Below are 23310 nucleotides of genomic sequence, written 5' to 3'. Positions count from 1 at the left end.
GGCCCTGGGTTCCTTTCAGGGTCCCACAGGTTTTCTTTCTGGTCTTGGGGGAAGATCTGGAGATAACAAAAAACTGGTGAAGAAGCATTAGGGATAGGTCAGCTAGAAAAATTGATCTGGATTACTTGTTAAAGGAAGATCAGTTAAACAGTACATGTTTTGACAGCCAAATGAAAGACCATGAAGCTAGGGATAAATAAAGGCAGCTTACCTATAGGAATAGGGGCTTTATCCTAGAAAGTGGTGGTTTAGCAAAGGATTTAGGTGAATAGGCTGGTAACCAAGCTTATGGGAGCTCTGGGGATAATTCATAGCATAAAGACCGATTTGAATCTCAAAGAAGAGCAGTGATATATTTAGCTGCCCTACTAACATGCTGGAGAAAGCTCAGACAAAAGCAACAAGAGTGATTAGAGGTCTAGTAAATGTGAACTCAGGGGAAAAATTGAAAAATGAGACTGTATCTACTCCGGAAAAAAGGAAACAGTCTTCAAATATATAAAATGTAGCTGTGAGGAAGACTGTGATAAAATGTCCATACCTAGTGGCAACAGCACAACATGTAACAAGCCTAATGTGCAGCAAGGAAGATTTATTTTAGCCATCAGAAACACTTTCTAATGATAAGGACCATGGAGCACTGCAGCATATTGCAGACTACCACAGGATTAAGAACTGGTTATGCTAGTGGTTTCCAATATTTATTTTGCACCGAACTTCAACTGAGAAAACTGACAGGGTTCTGCCTCCCTTCGTTAAGTGGCAAAATTGTTTTGGCATAAAGCAAAGAACATTAAAGGCTTTTGAATACCGGAAAAAATGATGGAGATGATGATAACATGCAAAAGTTATCACACAGGGAACTCACCATCTCTATTAAAAACAAATGCAAAGTTAGTTTTGGAGTTACTCATCTGTTTGTAGTGGTCTTTAGGAGTGGGAGAGTGCTAGAAAACTGACTGGGATGTGACTGGGGTGTGAAGAAGATGACACGGTGGTAGAAGTTGGGGGGCTGTGCAAGAAGAATCATTACAGACAACTATGATGGGTCCATCTTCAAGCAAGCAAGAAATAAACGGGTTTAGGATGAGAGGTGATGAAGGGAAACTGAGGACTCCTGTGGGTGGCCATGGGATTACTGGCATGACACTGTAGGTCTGGGAGCAGAGAGGACTGATGCGAGAGACATGACATGAGAGCAAGGCAAGGGGCACAGCTGGGGGCATTTGTGGCTGGGTTGCAGCAGCTTTTCCAGAGCTGCTGTGACCCCATGGTGCACACCTCACTGGAGAGACTCCCAGCAGAAGCAGCTGTGCTTCTCTGAGCGAGGCTCAGACCCTGTCTCGAGGTAACGCTGTTCAAGCAGACCTTTTTGTGATTGCAAATACCATCTGAGCAGACTTTGTCAGATATATTGCCCTTGCCAAGTACACAACTTTGACAGCAGAGCTGCTGTCAAAGGAAAGAGGGGCATCTTTCTGTTCCTCTGTGCTTCTTGTGCTGTTTAAACTGTACGTTTCTGAAGCCTAAGGAAATGTATACTGATGTAAATACGCACTGGAAAATGAGGAGGTCCTGCTCTGTTGACTATTGAGGATCTGAGCAGATGATGCCCTCAGTTATCCCTTTCCTGAAGTGCTCTTGCACCGTTTCACTCCCACCTCCCCAGCTGAAATCCCGTATTGCTCATATTTGGGAACTGGAGTCACGATCTCAAATGTCGTCACTATAGCTGAGTAGAGAAATGCCAAGCCTCCCACTATGTTCGTGTGGGTAGAACCTTTTCTTTGATTAGCTCAGAATACTTTCTAATAGGAGTTAACCTTCATGACATCCTTGAGGGACTGGCCCACTGTGATTAATCTTAAGATCTCTATCTTACAAATAGGAAAATTAGTACCAAAACTTGCCTAACATCATCCTCTAAATCATTGCTTAAGCCTGGGAAAGACTCTGCTATCTCTCCTTTATTTATTTATTTATTTAATTATTTATTTGTCTTCTCCATGAGTTGCTTTAGCAATTAAAATGCACTACTATAGGATACAGGGAAGAAGACAATCTGGAAATGCAACTCCTTAACAACATTTGTATGTTAAAGAAGGCCTTACTGCTATTGTAAACCCTGTCTGGACGGACCTCTACATCTGCTCAGTTCCTGACCAACAAGGACTTGAAACGAGTCTGGCTGAAGCCACAAGCCTCCACTGATGTCCCAGCACTGTATATCCTGTGATTCCTCTTGCAGGGAGTACCGGCCCCATGCCCAGCATCCTGAGAATAAGAAATGCTCAGAACTGCTAAAACACAAATCACAAAACAAGTTTGGTGAAGTTTGAAGAGCAGTTTTTGAATACCCCAGTGTGGACGGTAAACCACAACAACAGTAACAGGAAAAGCAGCACCACAAACGAAAACCCAGTACTCCATTTGAACCTAAATTAATTTAATAAACTAAAAGAAATTGCTCAGAAATGAAAATCTCCAGCACCACCACCCTGACCACATAAGATACATGAGAATAAACAGACTTGTGGGCACACCTCAAGAAAGCTTAAAACAGCAACCTCCTCTGAAACAGTCTCCACACTCGCAAGGGGATCTCACTGTCTGGTAGAAATAATTCTTGTCAGCTAACTGTAATCAATCTATTTCACAGGAGTGCTTGCTATATATAAAAATTGTGGTTGGTAACACGGGCAGGACGTTTGTGCCAGACCTATTTTCAGACCTCAATGAAAAACCAAACTGAAAGTATTTCTCACGGAAACCAGTTTTAGGTTACAGATCGGATAATAATTTGGGAACTTCAGCAAAGGACAAGTCACAGTGCAGCAAAGTCTCCAGAAAACATTTGCAGTTATTTTAGATTTGGTACCAGAACACCACTTGTGTTCCGCTTTTGCAGAGGTTTCCAGGAAATTTTGCACTGGCAAAAAAACCCCCCAAACCTTTGGAGTGTGAGTGATCCACGCTGGAGAGACAGGTCTTAAAGGGCATGAATATTTACTTGCTGTAGTGGGTGGCAGGTAACCAGGAGACCCTTTCTCATGCTCAGGCACAGGACCAGATGACTGAGCAGGGGAGACATCAAACTTTTCTGATCATGAGCAAGACTGTATGTGTGGACACACGAGTGTTGAATCAGATAAAGGTAAAACACAACATTTCTTAGAACTAATAGTTCCATTATTAGTGTCAAGGAGTTGATGGGTGGAAGTGGAAAATCAATAAGAAGTACACAAATCAGACATTTAACCAATATTTTCTATTAATAAACAAAACCCCAACTGTTTCAAATGTACCTGGTGTTTTGCGGGGAAGGTTGAATAGGCAAGGCAACAAAACAAGTTTTGTACCTACATCTAAAGGATGTGTTGAATAAGGGAAGTAGTAACTGTGCTTTAATGAATGGACAGCCTGCTACTGGTGACTGTGAACTAGATATTTAAAGACATATAAGTCCTTAGAGATGAGCTCTCTGTGGCATTTTCCAAAGTATCTCACTGGAAATTAGTGACAGTTGTGTGAAGTGGGAACGGTACCTCCCTGAGCTGCAGTTTGGAAAGTCTCACCCACATCCTTTATGTTTCTAAAACGAGCATGTCTTGGCCTTGCCCACCTGCTTCTAGTCACAGGCTGGAAGAGGAAATAAGCTTTACTGCTTCTTCCACTCCCAACTGATTTCTTAACTGTGAATGAATGAGTCCAAATGAAGAAAGTGCTCTTTTTCACACCCATTAGCTAAATTGAAACCAAAAGTCACTCCACTAAACATGTTTCTGCATAACAGAAAACTAAAGTCTTTGCATTTAAAAAGGACAAATGCCAAACAGAAAAAATATCAACGATACATCATGGTTCAAAACAACCTTAAGAATTAAAATTAGGTTCCTTTTTTCCTGTGACTTTGCATCTTGACTTGAAACTGGCAAATCAAGGGCAACAACTGGCACAGCTGAAAAGAATGGTTTGTCTGAAACCTCTTACATCTCTGCATGACCTCTTCCCCTAGGCAGCCTGGACCATCTCCACAAAAGAGCAGGGCCTGATGGCACTAGGCCTCCTCCTGCACAAGATGTAGTGGAGGAGATTGCAGATGGAAAGGACAAAAAGGAATGGAGAAAAGGAATGAGGTGGGAGCCTGGGGGCATTGTCTGAGGCCACACAAGAAATTTGTGGTGTTCAAGTGAGTCAGCCATTGGCACCTGTGGAGGGGATGTTCTGATTTCAGTGACTCTTCCCTGAGAAGCTGCCAAGTCAATGATATGTAAATTATCAGCTGTCACCCAAGTGTCCCTTCACAGTGACACTATCATTCATCAGCTCCTGGTAGAGTGTGTCCACAGTGGCTTTGCAAGGAAAAAACCTGATCTTTTGTGCTAAACAGTATTCTGCTGTATTTTGCCCAGAGTAGGAGGTATCAGAGCATCTAGAAAAAAGGGAAGTGACTGAAAACCACTTGGTAATACCGTCAGGATACATTTGATACCTAGCAAACCCCATTTCTCTCAGGTTATTGACTAATTCAGCCCAACCCAAGCACACAGGAGCTGCTGGGCTGCATCAGCATGTTTGGGGCTGGCACTTACCATGGTAGGCAACTTAGCATTCATGGTGGAGGTCATTTGGCAGAAGAGAGTGTAAACCACTGTATCTCATGGCAGCCAGGGAGGAAGGATTCTCTATTTTGACAGCAGCTCTGCTACCAGGAGAGGACACAATTAATACCAATGCAAGCACAGATTACAACAAATAAATTGTCCTGAAGGAGTTTCACTTCGTATTCCTGGGAAATTATTACCATTAGCTGGGGAAAATGAGAAAGACTTTCCTGCCTTTGCTAAGGCCACAGAGGTAGGTGACAATCTAACCAAATTCCTACGCCTTGTTTGCAGAGATTCCCCTGGGCCTCTTTGTATCCTCTTCACATATACTCCACAATACTTACGGATCCTATAGGTGAAATTTGCAAAATAGTGAGCATCAGGTATTACTTAGTTAAATTCTATCAGGTTGGGGAAGGAGAAACAGGGAATGGAAGAAAAACACTATATGCTTTCATCAAGAGTGGTAGGGCAATGACTACAAATGGAAAATGGTGAATTTTCTTTTGCAACATCCATAAATCTGGACTCCCTTCCTTTACTCCCCGCACCCTCCTGGGAGCATCTGCTGAATTGTAGCTCCCTTGACATGGCCTTCAGAGCAGTGTGTGGCTTTCAGCCATGGTGTTTCTAGCTCTCTTTGGGATACAAGCTTTGGGCTTCATTCAAGAAAGCACTTAGGCATGTGTAATTCTTTAAATTTCAATGTGACTATTCATGAGCATAGAGTTAGCACATATTTAATTGCCTTCCTGAATATGAGCCAAAATAGAGAGTATCCCAGGAGTGCATGGGAAAGAAACTTAGTTTTCATTGCTTTAATAGAGATAGTTGCTCCACTTAGAAGCATTTGCAAATGGTTTGGGAAGGTTTGGGACTTCTAGCAGGCACATCTCTAGAGGGTAAAGCAGGCAACCAACCCTATTGCAAATGTGATGAGGATTGCTGGTGTCTGCAACTGCCCCGAAGGGGAGGACTCACATGAGAATTGATGCTTTTTCTCATTTTCTGTATGTCTGCCCAACAAGCGCTCATCTCCAATGCTCTCCCTACCCATTTTTGAATTTGTCAGTTTTTATTAATGTCCTTTGGGAAGAAGCTCTGGATTTAAAGTGTTCAATTGTGCAGGTAAAAATAGAAGAGAAAACTTTTTAAGTGCTTCATTTCTAAGACTCTGCTTTCCTTTTTAAAAATAACTAGAAAATGAACAGAAGAAAACCATTCTCTTTATGTTAACTCAAACACGGTAACAAAACAGAGGTACAACACCAGTAAGGACGGTACATTTCTTCCTAAATCCCACAGACCTCCTCTGCATTCAAATGAAATAGTTATTGAGTGGGAAAACCCATCAAAATCTTCAGTATTTACCACCAGTTCTTGGCCAAATACCCTTTCTACTTTTCAAAAACAGCTCTAAAACCTGATGTGGGTCATCAGTGAATAGTAAGAGTTTCCATTTGGCTTTTCAATTGTAAATAGTGAATATCTGAAACTGTGATGAAATTTTAAAAATGAAGCATTTTCCCCAAGATCTACATGAATTTATCCACCTATTATGGTGGATGCCTCCACATCTAAGATGAGGTTAGTCTAGTCTTAAAATAGATGTTTCTTAGATGACTAATTGAGGCTGAGAAATCGTTGCTTAATTTTCGGACTCCAGCTTGCAACACTGGCAGCTAGCAAGAAAAACCTCCTTTCCTCAGGATCACTGAGTGATAGCTTGGCCTAGGACAGCCATGACCCACATACGCCCGCGCCAGGCCACTGAGCCATGCCGGAGATGAGCACAGCGGCTGCTGCTGCAGGCTCTCAGGGTTTGGGGTGGAGTCACGTGGGGTGTGTGGGGGCAAGGCTTTCCCCTTCACCACCAGTCTTGTTTTCACTGTCTCCCTGGGCGAGGCGGTGGAGGAAGGAGGTTAATCAGGACACACTGCACACGTGTCCTGCTTGTGGCAGCATCAGATGTGACTGCTCAGCACTTTGGGGTGGAGGGTGGGTGTGTGGCCTCTGCAGGGGGCTGGAGAGGGCATGTGGTTGATGCCTTCAGAGCACGAGGCTCCTGGGGTGCAAAAAAGTCCTCTTTCTGTGGAGAGAGGCACAGCTTGGGATAGGGCTGCCTCACTCATGGCACTGCAGAGTACTAGAGGGGACAACAATGTGGAATGGCTGGGGAGTGACAGGGTCTTGGCATGGTGCCTGTGTATCCCACCTCTCCTGCCTTCTGTGTGGATGTGCTGCTCTTCATAATGTAAAGGCTCCTTCACCCAGAGGATCCTGGGCCATTCCCAATTTTGCAATGGGCAGAGCTCTTTGGGCCATAAGGGTGAAAGCTGATTAAGCTGTGGTCCTTTCCTGTCCTGTAGGAAATGGGGTCAGTGTGCACAGGAGCGTGGGGCTGATGATGCTGTGCAGCAAAGCACATTGCTGATATTGCAATGCACTTCTCTGCCTGAGGTGACACGGGAATGTCTCCCTGACAGAAGCCAGAAGAGTGCTTTTGAAAGATGCATGAAAGAATGCCAAAGGTATTTTCTACTTTAGCTGTTCCTGAGAAGGATGGCCCAGGAAGGGCAAAACACAGAGGTGTACTCACATTTACACACAAGTACATTTTGGTATGTTGTATGTGAGGATGGTGATCATGATGGAGAGAGGTAACAGAAAATTTGCCCAGGAAATGGCAATTCTAAAGCAAAGCTGTCCTGTACAAAGGAAATGCACTACAACTGAAGGCACTGTTTTCCAATTAGCAAACCTTGACCGTTCACTTTGGTTTTTTTAAAAAAAAATCTTATTTCTAAATATAAAGCCATGCTTATAGTGGCACCTAGCGGCTATTGTGCTTATGGAGTTCTCCCCAAGACGGCTGGGAGGGTAGGGCCGTTTGCAACACCAACCTTTGTGTCCAAGATCGACTTTACAGCGTTTTTCTTGTGCCGACACTTTTTATTAGGGTATTGTCTGATGGACCAATGCAAAGATCAACACTGAAGTCAGGGGAGTCCCAGACTTCAGGGTGAAGGTTGGGTTAGAGAATCTTTAAAAAGTAGGTGAAGCTCTGGACTCAGACCTTCACTTTATTTCAGAATTGCAGCGGACAACTTTGAAAAGGCAAAAATTTAGGGTGGTTCAAATTGATGAAAGCTGGAGGCAGCTCAGATCCAAGTTCCTGTTTCATGCGAACTTTTAATGTGTAAGGAAAGGGAAATCCACACGGACAGATTTACTAAAGGATATGTGAGCTGGCTTCTGGCTGTGCTCCTCCTCATGCTCCCAGGGGACACTCCATCCAGTGGGACAGTGTCAGCGCATTTGGTGAGAGATGGGCTGTGCCTTCTCCTGCTGGTGGACACACTAAGCAGGACACTGACAGCCAGGCTGCTGATAAAATCACTCAGTAAATGCTCTCAATAGACTAAACCTGTAGAAGAAATCTTCCCACAAGACAGCAAAAAGAAAGAGGGAGGTCAGTGTGACCCCATGCCTGTGGCCTAGCTGCCTGTCTCCTGCTCCTGTCCTCCATCTGCAGCCACCTGACATGGAGGGGACACACTCCTGCCTCTCCTCTTGGCTGTCTGCTGGCCTTGCTTCCAGGGCAGCCTTCCCCTGACCCTTCTCAGGGCTTCACCAGCGACCCCAACTTCCCTGCTCCTGTCACCCCAGCTCTCCTCAGACCTCCAGACTGCCAGCTCCTAACTGCTCACAGTGCTCCTGGCGTTTCTTTATTCCCCTCTCAACCTACTCCCCAGCTGTGTTTTTCTCTTTCCAGTTGTGTGGACATCAGAAATATTAGGGTGCTGCTGAGTTTTCCCAGTTTTCCCAGTGCATGTTCCTCTTCTGTTTCATCTGTCTTTGCACTAGCTGGTCTCTCCACCTTCACTGAGACCTAGACCAGGAATTTCAGCTCCTGCTTTGGCCTAAGCTTCTCTCTTCCCCTATGGCACTTCCTGCTGTCCCTTTCTGCAGAGCTCAGCAGGTTTTGCTAAGAAAACCAGTGAGCTCTGCTGTGACCTACCATCTCTCCTGTTTGACGCACTCTTCCCTTTACACAAGCACAGCTTTGACTAACACAGGTGCTGTGGGGATTACAACCTCTCCTGCTGTCAAGGTCAGACACAACAGCTCTGCTACAAAGCTTCAGTGGCCGAGGAACAGGGCCTGAGCAGGGGTATGTCATAGTCTGTATGGTTAATTAGCAGGGTCTTGACACACCAGAACTCTCTCCTCAGTGCTGAGGTGTACTCCAGGAGTACTTCTAGCAGACTGCAACAGCTGGACAGGGTTACCTGGGTGCTGTGAGAGGGTGGGTGTTGGACTCTGAAAGTAGTCTCAGGCACTTTTTATTTACTAAGGTAGATGTAATCAGCCTGATCAAAGCTGTTATGATGAATCAGCCAGAAGATGAAACAATTCCTCACTGAATAGCTCTCTGCTCCTTTCCTCTAAGCAAACAAGGGCTGTACTGGCAAGGCTGTGCACCTTCCATGAGACCAGCCCTTCCCTGACATGCCTATCGAAAAGGTGTCACACATTTGGGGAAGTACTGAGAGAAACTCACGCCAGAAAGACCCACCAAGGAGCTTCAGACTCTTCATTCTTTCTTCGGAGATTCACAGGTCCCAGGTAACTGTGAGGTGAGAGGAGGATCACCTCATACCTACTCTGCTTCTGACATGGCTCCTCTGGCCAGTCTCAGGGTGTGGATGTGCCCTGGATGGCTGCTCCTCTTTGCTTGCTCTGTATGCACCTACAAAAGCAAATCCAAGGACAAGAGCACTAAGGGGGATGTTTTCTTCAGTGTGAGGACAGATAGTATTATACACAGAACTGCTGTGTTAAAACAATTCAGGCAACAGCACTGGGGAAGACTTAGAGAGCTCATGTGCTGCAAAAGCCCAAGGGAGTTTTTTCTTATGTGCATACCTTATATTGTAAAGTATGAAATATTGTACCTAATGAGTCCCATTTACCTGAGATGTTAATACATCCACATCCTGTGCCACTTTATCTTTTGACATTTTAAAGCTTCCTTTATTTTAATGGAAGCCATAATTTTCTTGAGTATATTATCATGAATTCATTTAAACACCTAAAAGCTCAGCTATACTTTAATTGTGACATAGATATTGGCAATATGAAATCTGCTTTTGCAATGCAAATGCATGTCTATTAGCAGAATATTGTAAATTTGATTTGGAGTCTGGAGCAGCAGCTGTTTATTCAGCTCGCAGGTTTCTTGCGGTTTGTGGTTTCTTGTGGTTTAAACATTTGCAGGGTGTAGACACTAACGAGAGCACTGAATTGTTTATGGTGATCTTTGAAGCAGAATTGCAGATTTGTTATGAATTTTTGCCAGGCCAGCAGAAACATATTAACCTCTCCTTATGCAAAGTCCCACATGCAGAGTAACCTCTCTAATCCAGCACTTCGGGACCATGACATCATGCAGGTCAGCGAGAGTTTACGCTGCTACCGTATGGCAGCTGGTCACGTCCTTTCTTCAGATCTCTTATCTGGAGGATGGGCTTTTCCCCAGAACACACCATTCTGGCATTAAGCAAAAAACCCCAACAAACAAACAATTCCTCAAAATTTTAAAGTGCTCACAGCAGAAGCTCATGTATGGGCACTGGATAAGGCAGCAGGTTAGTGGTCATCTCAGCAACTTGTGAACTAGCTTTGTAAAGCCAGCTCTGCACTGGGAGTGCATGAAGGGATCCTCCTCACAGGAAGCATGTAATTGTTGAAACAATATTGTGGAGGAATGGGAAAATTATTCTCGCAAGCCTTTTCTGCCTAGTTCTTCACGTTATGCCTTCTTCCTTTAAGTACATGGCAAAAGGGAGCCCTCTAGAGTAAGTGTTGTATGGGAAGATCTCGGTTTTCAAGACGCTTTGCAGTCGGTTTCATTGTGTACTTCAGCAGCTATGAAGGTTCGTGGAACGTGGTGATTTATGCTGCAACCTCCAGCTCAAGGGAAGCACAAGCTGCTCACACAGGCTCAGGACATTTTGCCAGCGGAAAGACCTCATCAGCTATGCCCTGTTTCTCTAAGCACCCTTCAAAGACAGGCTGAAAGGGTTGGGAGATCTTTGTAATAGCTCAGACTGGCCGTTCTCATGCTCCCTAAAATGAAAGGGTAAATTAATGCTAGGGAGCAGACACCCCTCTTACCATGCTAACTTTCACTTTTTGCACTTCTATGAGTCTTTCACAGCTGCTGAAGTCCCATGTAAATGCAATGCTTCTCCTTTTCCCATTGTTATCCACCATCATGCATAGCTCCCAGGCTCACTTACCCATGTGCTTCCAGTACTGCCAGCCATCATGTCCTATTTATTTCCTTTTTCTGTAATGACCATGTCTTTTCCTCCCCCTGCTCTCAGATTCCTCCAATAAACCAGCAAACCCAAGCTGGTCATCCTGTGTTGGCTGGAGTGGGGGTGAGGAGCAGAAGGGTGGGAAGAGAAGAATCAGTGCAGGGAGATAAAAAAGGATGAAGGGACAGCTAGAAGGAGCAGGATTGAAAAATGAAAGTAGAACTTTGTCCCTAGCAAGTCAAGTGGCTTCTGGCTTATGTATTGTCTCTTCCTTGCTGTTGACTGAATGCCAGACTCAGACCTGCTCTGTTCCTGTGACAGCAGCCCCAAGGAAAGGAGGGTGCAACAAGACCCTCACTGGTGAGTAGGATGAAGATCCTTCAAAGGGGACTGGCAGACCTTGGCCAGCTACAGCCCTCCTGAGCTGCCTCACCATCGCACCCACCCCAGAGGCAGCGCATCTGATGGGCCCCGCAGCCTCCTGACGTCTCCTCAGTACAGAATTACTGTTGTGCCAAGGCTGACAATACTCCCTCCATTCCCCCTGCCATTTTGGCTAAAGCACAGAGCAGTAGCTCAGGTAAATTACAGGCCTGCACCAAAAATTACTGGGTGTAACTCCCTGGCCTGAGTTGAAAGAATGATAGACCTGGGGATTGCAGAGCTTCCTTGTGAGCCTGGGAAACCATGAATCGCCTTGTGGAGCCTGTGGCTTTACACAGTATTGCAAAGTTGTCTTTTTTCCAGTCCCTTCTGTTTACCACCCCAGTGGCAGTGCTTTCACCATCTCAGGCAGCTGCATAGCTAAAGGGTTACACATCTGTATATTCTCTGGTCTTTCTTTCTAACCCAGAAAGACCATAAAGAGTAAGAAATTGTTGCTCAGAAATTGCTGTCAGGAAGGCAGTGTAATGCATTTTGATTTTAACAGGATTTCCCATTTCTTCTTTTTCAACTGTCACATCAAAGTAACAGAAACAAGCAATTTTTCCTTGGGTGCCAGCTTGTGGTGGCTTTTCCATCATGTGTGGCAGCTTGGCCTTAGGCTTTCACCAGGACTGAGTTTTCTGCACAGTGCCTGACTTCAGGCAATGAAATATGTGAGAGAGTGAAGTTGTTTGGGTGAGAAAGACACCACAACTTTTGTTATTGCCATCCTTTTTAATATTGGACTAGAACAACAGTAACAACAGCAAAATTAATTTCCATTTCTTTCCTAATCAGATGCCACAGCAGAATCAGAGATAGCTATGTGAAAGCTTCCTCTCAGACTTCACTGCTGACCTGGAGTGGGCTTTAGATTTCAATGTTCTAATTCCTCTAAAATTTTTATCCAGTTTTGAACTGGCTTAACTTGGGAGACACCCCTGTGCCAATGTGCCCCTCTGCTCTCTGCTGGGGTGTGTGGTGGGTGCTGTGGGCTAAGCCCATTGTGCTTCTCCCTCTGCAGGGATGCATCTTCTATCATTCCTCACTCTCCCATCTGACTGAATTTCTGAGCTGCATCCTGGTAAAAACACAAACACAAAGGGACTTCAGGCATGGGAGCATGGCTCACAGGAGCTGGAAGTGCTCCACTGGAACAGCTTCTAATGAGATCCATCTGTAAGAGAAGGCAAAGGGAGCACTGACTGGCAGGGCAAAACATTTTCAGGAGTTGTCATCTGGCACAGTGCCCTTACCTTCCCCTGATGGGAACAGCCTGTCTTCATCAGAGAGGCATGAAGGCTTCATCTTGAGTCACCAATGGCATCAGTCTCCAAAAATACCTTCCTGCTTCTGGCACGGACCTGGTTATTAGGTCAAGCATATTCAATACCCAGTAACTAATACAGGATTTTGGCTGTGACAGATGCTGATTGCAAAAGGCTTCACCTGATGAAGGATTGCTCAATTAGTTAATGAGTTGCTCTGAAGGAATAGAGAATGGCAAAAGACCAGATTTTGAGGTATTGGCTGCTACTTCGAGAGTGAGAAAAATCAGAGTATAAAATGGTGCACACAGACAAGTTACACAGTGTTTCCAACCAGTGTCCTTGTCTCTGGACCAGAATGGGAGGATCAGGTATGACTGTCTTTTCTTTCAAAAAGGTCTTTCCATCACAGAAAGCTCAATGTTCCCAACACTTATGGTCCTTTTTACCCAAATACTTTTTCTCTGGAAGAAAATACATTAAAAGGGATTTGGCAAAAACACCTCCAAGAACAACCAAACACACCAGCAAGCAGAAACTTTGGGACCTCCTTCAGGACAACATTTCTACTGCATCTTAAATTTGTGAGGCTTGTTTCCCATGGCAATGGGGTGGCACTCTAATGCCTAGCTAGCTTGGTAGGGATGATGACACTTGCAAATTAGCATAAACCACTGTATTAAAAAAATTGGTTTGTCAGATGCTCATACAGATGTTGTAGCTCCAGAGCATTTAAAGAGGCAAAGTGCAACTCAACAGCTCCAAATTGGCTTTTAGAGGAGGAAACACTGTGCTTAAGGTTCGCCAAGAAAAGCAGCATAAGCAACTCTTCTGAAAAAGCAACGCTGCTACGCCTCGTGATGTTTTAGCCTCCTGTGGTGCCAGATGCAGCTAGTGTTTTACTATTTCTTTCTTCAAATAGCAGTGCTCAGGGGGGATAAACTTTACTTAACCTAATTAATTTTAATCACAGCTTTCAAATCTCATACTGTGCAAAGAATTACAAATTGGAATACATTAATAGAAGCCGTGGTTTATGCTGCAAGCTAATCGGGAAGGGTGCATTTACATTTTCTGCATGAGTTTGCAATTACCATTAAAATAAAATTCAGTTATGTCCTTTTAAATTACCAAAATGTGAAGAACAGATTGAGCTGGTCCCATTTGTTGTAGAAAATTACTTGAAAATGGACTAGATTTCGAAAAATTAAATGATTCTTAGTGAGTAAGAGGTTCTAGAAAACATTTTCCAGTAGTCTAGAGTTAAAGTGCTTCCAGGCAATATGGTTTAAACAATCTTTCTTTAAAAATAATAGATTGACTAATGTTTCCTACGTGCTTCAGTATAGGTGCATGGAAGGAACAAAGAGAATTCTTCCACGAAGCCTTGGCTATTTCTTCCTTTTGGAGTAAACCAGAGAAACATCTCAGCTGACCACATGCAAAATCTAACTCCAAAATAGCACAGCACTGAGCACCAGTTTAGGAAATTTTCTTCCCAGTGGGGAAGTTCCTTTTCATGTTATGAAAAAGGGGTGGGTTGTGACTAAAAATATCCTCAAATACTAAATTAAGTAAGCAGCTCTGGGTTATCATTACAGACATAAAACTCCTCTATATGTCTTTGAAATTGTAATTCTGGTAGGACCAGGCAAAAAAATTTTACATACATCCAATGATTTAAGAGCCTTTGTCCCATTTAAAAAGAATAAATGTATGCACTTGGACGATTGATCCCTCTGGCCACTGATGGCGATTGGGGCCCATTCCCAGTGCCTGGCTGTGGGATCACTGGACCACTTTCAGCAATTCCCACTCTTGTATCTGGAAAGTTAGGTGACAAATTTCTGTGGTCTGTGTCACCCCAAGTCCAGGGGCACCAATGACCACAGAAGAAGTAATAATAATGTGGCCCTGGCTTGCTGATACATTTGCCAAAAGACCTGATTTTTTTTAATGGGACTGTTATTCCAGATAAAAATGGTTTGGCCAACGGCACTCATCTTCAAAAGCAACTTGATCTTTTAGGAATGCAAGTCCCAATGGCTTCAGTGAAATGTAGGTTTCAGGGTGCCAAACACTCTGTTGAGCATGGAGGCCAGATCCCCACGTCATCTGGTTCTTTGAGAAAGTTTTGTCTCATTAGAAGTGGTCTCATTTGCTAGAAAAGTTTAATTGCTCTGACAGGAACATTGTGCTGAAGAATGTAGAGTGGTGCAGTCTGACAGTGTGCAAAATTGGTTTTAATATAAATCTTTACATCATAGTTCAATGATGTTCAAGAGAATACAGCAGTGTTTGCATTTATTTTCTGGCATAAACTTGCTGCAATTTTTTTTTTTTTTAAATTCAAAATCATGTAAAGCAAGCAGTGCAGACTCTAGAGGGAAAACCACGGTGTCATCGTGGTTTGTACAGACACAGAAACAGTTTAGTCTTTTGTATAGAAAAAAGGTCAAAATGCACGCCTTTGAGGAAAACACAAGCAGATGTATCTATTATAGATGATAACCTTTAGCTAAGTTGTAAGCTCCAAGCTTATTAAATAATTGATGTTACATCAGAACTTCAGGAAAGCCTTGTTTAACATGCTGAGTTTAAATAGAAAGGTTTGTCATAATACTTTTTTCTAAAACATAATATAAAGAAAACACTGACACAGAGACCAACAGGATGAAACATTTTCATGTTATTAAACAGATCACTGCATCTAAAATAGATCTAAACCTCACTAAAATCTCTGGAAGAGGAAAATTAACCATGTTTTCATGGTGAAATATCACTTCAAACTTGTATTTGCAAGAGGAAGCTTGCTGAGGGTTTCTACTTTTTAAAAATGCAGCCTAAATGCTCTGTAGAGTGCTCATAACCACAGAATGATATAAGTAGCTTTAAAGGAAATGATGAACTGATTCTTAACTGATGTAAATCACCAGAGCTCTGCTAGAGTAAATGGAAATTTATTCAATGGACAATTTTAATTTTAAATAAGATACAGATTGCAGATCCACCAAAATAGTTTCCATATACTTTCTTTAAATTGCAATGAGAAAAGGAAAATTCACTTTTCCGCCCTTCCAGTTTCTGTAGGTGACTGTAAGACTTTGTGCTCATCTGGCAGAAGGAAATGCAAAAACACACCTCATTTTTCTCTCTATCATGCTCCAATAAATCTCTGGTAAGTTTAAAGAGGTTGCAGTGCTGCAAAAAGATAGTCAGAGGGAGCATGTAGTTAAATGCAGAGATGGTTCACCTCCAAGTGATTCATCTGCATCTTTTATGCCAGGTAACAGGATGAGAATGGTGCAAAAGCCCCACGTCTGCCTTCTAAAGAGCCCTGCCCACTGCTGAAACAGAAGCTGGACTTCAGCAAGCGCTTTTTGAACTTTCCAGGGTTAAAGGTAAGCAGCCACTACGGATATGGAGGCTTACACCAGGGCTTACGATGGAGGAGGAGAGCCCTGCACTTGTTCTTTTGCTCTTTGCCAGCTGCTGCAAATACTGCAAGCATCCTCTGATCATTTCAAAGGCTACTCTAGTGATTCATCTTTGTGACTTTGGTACTGTACTGTGGTTTGGGTTTTTTAAATGTGGAAAATTCTAAACCAAAAGAAACACACAAGGTATTTATTAAAATAAATACAGGTTAATTTCAGATACCTCTGAGATTACTGCTTCTTAATGGCTATAATCCAACTTTTTTTTGAGTTCAAGCCTGTCCAGTTGCAATCAAGGTCAGACTAGATTTTAAGTAGGCTCTTTGTAGTAGCGGCAAAGTCCGGCCTCTCCCCAAGAGCACATTTTTCCTTGCTCTTACATTATTAGCAATGTCTGATTTCAGACACAAAAAACCCCAAAACCATTTTGCACCCATTAAAGAGGTTTTGTGCATTGAACAGGCTCCACGTGACGCTCCTTCCCAACAATTCCAGACCATAAGGAGGAAACCACTGCAATTCCCATTTCCAAGCAGTAAAGCAGCTTTCAGCACCACCAGCTGACTACTTAGTGTATTTTAATTAGCTTGAGAATGTTCCCAGGCCACTGCGTTGAAATGAAATGTGCACACAACTGAAGACTTGCTCATTGGCAATCAAATTTTTAAGTTACCAAGCCTGCCGGGTTCTCTTTGCAGAGCAGTGACATTCCTCCAGGGGCAAGGGGGGGGAAAAAAAGGCCATATTTTTGCATAATCACAGCTTTCAGTAGTACAAAATTCACTGCTCTGTGGGAAATGGCAAGACAAAAAGTCTTAGTAAGTATGAAGGCCTCAGTGCTCTGGCATGTTAATGCAAGGGAAAAAACTGCCTTGCACAAAAGAGATTATGAGGGCTATTTGGCATAATTTCTCCATCCACAGGTCATTACTCAGGGTCTCATCACAGTTACAGAGCAGAATGCCATGGTTTGAAGGGCTCTGTGAGCAGTATAGCTCAGAAAAAGGGCTTTCTCCTGCTGCTCACCCCTCCTTCAGGAGAAGTCTCTCATCTCCAGGAAATCCAGGTTATAGCATGATGTAATTTAGCCCCTGCTGGCAGTCTCAGTATTGTTTAATTAATTTTTTCAAATTTATTGCAATTTCTTGCAGATCCAGCGTAAATGCTGCGTCTTGGCTCCTGCAAAGCTGACACCGAGAAATTTTGCAGAAAAACTACTTGCACTTATGATCAGTTACATAGTGAAAAAGTACTGCTTTTGTCTACTAGTGGGCTCAATTAAAAAGGAATAGCACATTTTTCTTTTTCACTTTGCCTGAATTGAGAGGCTAATGTGTGTCCATCATATATTTATTTCTATCTATTGGCAAATAAGGTCAATGATTAGGTAGTTTAAAACTCATGTGTGCCCATATCCAGTCTTACAGAGATTACAGGTAGAGGATGATGTAAGGCCTCTGTCCTCAGCTAAGCTTCAGCGAAGAATATGAGGAAATAGAACATGAAGAATACGGGAAAAAGAAAGCAGAGCTGGGCATGAAGAAGACATTGATCAAAAAATTGTCTGATCCTTTCAATCATGGATTAGGGTATAGGTGGCACAAGTGGCGGGCATGCTCCACTGGATAGGCATCAGCCTTGGCTGGCTCCCTGGCCAGGAGTCCCAAGGATGGATAACAGAACCCCAAGATGAGCACTCACAGAAACCTGCAGGACACAGAGATGTCTTCCAGGAGAGGTCAGCTCTCCCAGCAAGAGATGATAAATCAGATCTTCACTGAACAGCAATGATACACTGAGAGTAAACACAGAACAGTGCCATTCCGTAGTGTGCTGGGTTCCAGCTCTACCTTCCTGAATTCCCTGTGTGCTTTGGATGATTGCAAGAAACTCTGGCATTAATATTTCATTTTTACGTTTTTCCAAGTAAAGGGAGTTTGGCCTGGTTTCTCAAGCCAAGTAGGCCACAGTTCTGTCAAAATGATTGGCCTCCAGGAAGCCCAGTGTAACTGAGCTAAGTCAAGAGACTCCCACAATTTACTGTTCTGTAGAGCCCTAAAGGTTTTCTGCAGATGTAAGTGAGACATTTGCTTATTGAATTTTGGTTTGCTCACTCATGGGCATCACAAGAAAGAATTGCATTTTTATTTACAGCTTTGCAATCACTGCTAGATTTGTAAAAGAAAGATGATGTTATATTTCATGTGTTCTAAATAGCAGAGAAGAAAGAATTTGAGCTTGGTGAGAAATTCTTTCTTCTTATGAGCACTGCATGTGGAGATAGAGCTTTAGGCACATTCTTTCCTAACTGCACAGCATTTAAATATAATTAAGTACAGTCACTTGTACCAACCAACGATCATGAACTGTATAACATAAATAGATCTCTGTTAACATCTTCTATCAACAAAAAATGATACCTTAACTTTAAAATTGTTTTGCAGGATTTTTAACAAGTAACAATGTGTTTGGTTTAGAATATTTTACTCTGTCCTTGAACTATAAAGTTCATTGAGGCATTACCAGAAAGCTGTCTCTTAGGTTTTTTATTTCATTAACAGTTATGATCCTGAACAAGATTAGGCACAGTCAGCTAGTTTGTAGCAAGCCCAAAATTCATGGTCTTTTATTAAAGCCTTTTATATGTAGGAGACACCTTATCTCATACTGAGGTGTAAATTCATCGCCCTGCTATGCATATCCAAAAGATGTACCCGTTCATTCACTGCTATCCCACTTTCACAACAACAGCTGACCTGGTATGTAATTGGTTTATTTCCATTTGCATCAGCTTAATCAACTCAAATAGGTGAGTAATTAAAAAAATACCCAATTCTTGCTAACTAAAAGAATTTTTCCTGGATCTAGCTTGGCTAGATCCAGGAACCTCTCCTGAACTGTGCTGCTTAACTGATAATTATTCAGTGACAGAATCACTGGAGCCCACCACGTACATTATTGGAATGACAACAGGAAACATGAAACTTATTCCCAAATACTTATTCCCTTCTGGAAGGTCAGCTGTGCTCCCTTGGGCCTTTATTTTCCTGTAATCATGGTTTTTTGGAAAGTGATTTGAAGTCTTCAGGTGAGAAATGCTCTGCAATGTTACATATCTGTATTAAAAGTAGGCCTAATGACCACTTCTTTTCCCCTTAAAGGCTTCGCATGGAGCCAGCATCACCCATGGAGATGGTTCTGCGGGACTTCGCTGGTGTCTTTACCCTATGAATAATTGCAAGATGGGATCTAGGTACCTGTTTATTGTTATAAGCCTGTGCTGAGACTTGTACATCTAAATGACAAAAATTCAATCACCAATATAAATTTCCTTATTATTTATACTCTGTGCATTGCCAAACAAGCTTTTGCCTCCTGGTTGCTGCAATGACATTTTTTACAAGGCGCTACTGCCTGTGAGACCAGATGACAGTGCTAATGACCCATGTCCTTGTTCTCTGCTTCCCTTGCTTACGCCTCTTGTTTCTCCACACTCAATTAAGGAAAAGGAATTGAGGTTAATATTCCCATCCTTGAAATTAAATCTACCCTTGCCCCACAGTGCAATTAATGAAAACAACTTGGACACAGAGCCTTTCATCTCTAGTTCACTGGTTTATTTAGTAGGAGTTGACAATGACTCACGCCAATAATTTGTCTGCTGAGTGGCAATCACAGAATGAATTAGAGATGTTAGCCTGGATTGTAGGCATAAACCTTGCAAAATCACTGCCACGAGTTAACAACCCTGCTGCTCTCTGAGGCAAAGAGTTGTGGTGGCTCTGAGACTCCTCTGTGTGTCACAGGTCCTCCTGCAGCCTGTCTGCAGACACACAAAGGTTACACATGGCCTGTGCTGCCCTTGATAATACTAATTCTAGGGGTAATTAAATAAAAGTGGCTATTATACATTAAACATTAGCCTTGGTCCAAATAACAGGGCAAGTTATGCTATGCACTCATAGTATGAGAAGTGCTGGTCAATTATATACTTGGCTATTAAAAGATTTTAGAGTTCAGCAGCAGAAACAAAACAGATGGGTCAAAATGAGTGTAGGTATCATCTCTGATTTTCCACACTGGAAGATGCTGATGACTGGGGAGTCCTTGTGGTATTCACAAATGCTAAAGGCATCTGAGAGTAACCTCTCCTGTATCCACCTGTGTAGCCTCACTTGTAAGGCAGAGAGACCTGTGTTCTGCACCATCCATTTCAGGACCCTGAATTAGGCTCACAGCTTGATTTACTGTGGAGGAATACGTGTCTCCCTTGCCTGTGAAGCAAGTGGGAGGAAGTGTCTTTGTGAATATTTCTACCAGCCCTCCAGCTACCTTCTCCAAGGCTGAGCTCTGGGAAAATGGTTGGTACGGGAAGAATAGCCACCGAGTAGAGACAGCACCATCCCTCTACAATCTGATCCTTGTTATGAAGGAGGCTGTGTATCTTTAAGCTCACAGCAGCAGGAACATCTTTCATTCACTGCTGCCCTGATACACTGAAGTAGGCTTTCCAAACCTGAGAATCCCCCTCAGCTCTTGTAAGTAAAGAGAAACTGTAGTTTTCTTTCCCACATCTCTTCAGACCAAAGCTAAAAAGATCCCCAGAGTCACAGCTTACAGTCGTGTTGAAAATTTTTGACCTCTGCTGTGCGTGAAAGAAAGGGGAGCTGGCATTAGTGTGTTATCATCACTCACAGAACAACGATCAGATCTCAGCTGATACCATGGGGAATATCAGTCCAAGTAAATACCAGCCACTAAATCATAAATGTTCAGGAGGGCTCAAAGTGCTTAGTGTTCATCATCTAATTCTTAAGGGATTTGAATTTATGCCAAGTTAATAAGGGAACAGCATCGCCTGCAATTCATTGCTGTACTGTACAGCAATATTTTATGCAACTGACTACAATAACACTGATGTTGCATTCAATTTTTGACTAGCTCAAGGAGGCGGCCACTTTTCTTCTCTTGACGTGCTCAGGCTGGACCACAGAGCAGACGATGGAGTCAATAGCATTGAGATTTGAGAAATCTGTTGTGATGATCTTGCAAAAACTTCAAAATGTAGTGTGCTGCTGTGGTGGCTTGAATACAGATGAATAAATGCCTCGCCTGAATGCTTCTGTATTTAAGGCGTATTTTAGAGCTACTGCACAGTTGTCCATTACACAGCAGGAGGGACACTGAACCAGAACATAAGAAGTCAGCACTTTTAAACTTCTTTTAAGCACACTTAAAACCATTTGGCTCATCCATCCTGCAAGCAAATAGGGCTCTTGGGACACAGCAGCACTGGCTAACAAAGGGCTGCTACAGATAATATGGTATTGCACTGCTAGTATGGACAGTTCTTTTGTTTTACCAAGTGTTTCAAAAGTAATATTTCTTAAATATTAATTAATAGACTTAATTTATTAGTTTAATTAGTGTTTACTAGTATTAATTAATTAACAGGTTCAATTTATTCTATTATGTTTTCTTTGGTGGGGAGGGAATAAGAAATTGTGAGAAATGCTGTCTTGTGGTGCAAGAAGCCAACAGAAAAGAACAAACATTAAGCAGCAAGTTACTGATCACTATATAACATTCATAAGAGACTTTGTCATTGCAGCTGCTGCTGTGATATTGATGAGACTTTCCTGTGAAATGGGGAAGAACATACCCTCTTCTTACTCTTGCATGTGCTGTTCTGCCATCAATTTGATGTTCTCCCTGATAAAGATCTTCTGAAAATGGCTCACTTGTTATGAAATCTGCCCCCAAATAAATCAAGTAAGGGCTAAACCTCCCCAGAACCATCTTCTCTAAAATTATATTTATTACTTTCTTTTGCAACTATCTAAACTCTGTACATAGAATCACAGAATCATAGAATCACTTAAATTGGAAAAGATGTCAAAGATCAAGACCAATCATTAACCCAGCACTGCCAAATCCAACATTAAGCCATGTCCCTAAGCACCACATGCTTTTAAATACCTCCAGGGATGGGGACTCAGCCACTTCTCTGAGCAGCCTGTTCTAATGCTTGACAACCCTTTTGGTGAAGAAATTTCCAATCTAAGCCTCTCCTGGCAAAACTTGAGGGAGTTTCCTCTTATTACATGGGAGAAGAGGCTGAACCCTACCTGGCTACACCCTCCTTTTCAGCAAGTTGTAGAGAACGATAAGGTTCCCCATGAGCCTCCTTTTCTCCAGGCTAAACAACCCCAGTTCCGTCAGCTGCTCCTCATAAGACTTGTGCTCCACACCCCCCACTGAACCTCACTGACAGAGACTAAACTTGCAGGAGCTGGATAGAGTACAGAAAAGCTGTGTGCAACTGGTTATATTTGCATATTTTCTCGCTCTGAGACTGGGCACCGGAAGGAAAAAAATCACCAAAATCTGAGTTTTCAGACAATTAAAACCAAGTTAGATTCTTAATGTTCATCACTTTTTGCACCTTTTGTGATTTATCACAATAGGATTTTATTAAAAAGAAATCAAGTTCTTTACCTGAGGTCCTGCTCCAGGAATATTTGGATAAAAAGTTCTGCTTTATGGAGGGGAAATTCAGCTGTGAAGGCCAGGTGAAGACTGAGGTTTGCCCAGGAGGTGCAGGTTACATAGTCCTAAACCCACTGAATTAAAGCAGCTGAGATGGAAAACTCAGTTTGACCTCTAGCACTTTTTGAGGGGATCATGGCAGAATACGCAAAATTATCAAAAGCCAGATACATTAAACTCCCCAGCTGCATTGTTAAGGCTTTTTCCTCTTTTTCCTTTCAGGTCTGAGAACTCAGAGCACTTAGGGAAGAAACCATGAAAGTCTTCACCACTTGTTTCACCACATGGCTCCTTTGGCAGCACACTCAGAGAAGGGCTTGTGCCAAGGCTACAGGCATACTTCCCGGATCCTGAGATGTGGGATACAGCGCACTCAATGACTCTCACCCCAATTTTTTTTTTCTTCCCCCCAAAAAATAAACCAAATCCCTCCTCAGCCATCTCTTTGGAACGAGGGTTTTGGATAAGCGTAAAATCATCACTGTAAATCTCACACTTCACAGCAGTTTTGGTGTCTGCCAGAACTCAGGGACACTTGGAGCAGTGGCTAAAGGCTGCTGATGAAAAGCAGCAGCCCTGCTTCTCACCACCAGCCCTGTAACCTCAGCCATGGCACTGCGCTCTGGTGCAAAGCCCAGCTGCACTGACCAAAACGGCTCCTGGCACTGACTCCTCTTCTGAGGTCGCATCCGAGCAC

At 42.9% G+C, this 23310-nt stretch overlaps 1 long non-coding RNA gene across 1 annotated transcript; it reads left to right on the top strand.

Annotated features, from left to right (window-relative positions):
* The first annotated feature begins 8680 nt into the window (after positions 1–8680).
* Positions 8681–23053, top strand: LOC109144726. The gene is made up of 5 exons (XR_002045640.1): positions 8681–8781; positions 9061–9236; positions 15914–16028; positions 19226–19317; positions 22836–23053. It is a non-coding gene; the product is annotated as an uncharacterized LOC109144726 (long non-coding RNA).
* The last annotated feature ends 257 nt before the right edge of the window (positions 23054–23310 follow it).

This window comes from Corvus cornix, chromosome 3 (genome assembly GCF_000738735.6).
Source record: "Corvus cornix cornix isolate S_Up_H32 chromosome 3, ASM73873v5, whole genome shotgun sequence".
Classification (NCBI taxonomy): domain Eukaryota; kingdom Metazoa; phylum Chordata; class Aves; order Passeriformes; family Corvidae; genus Corvus; species Corvus cornix.
This window is presented reverse-complemented; position numbering and strand designations above follow the sequence as displayed.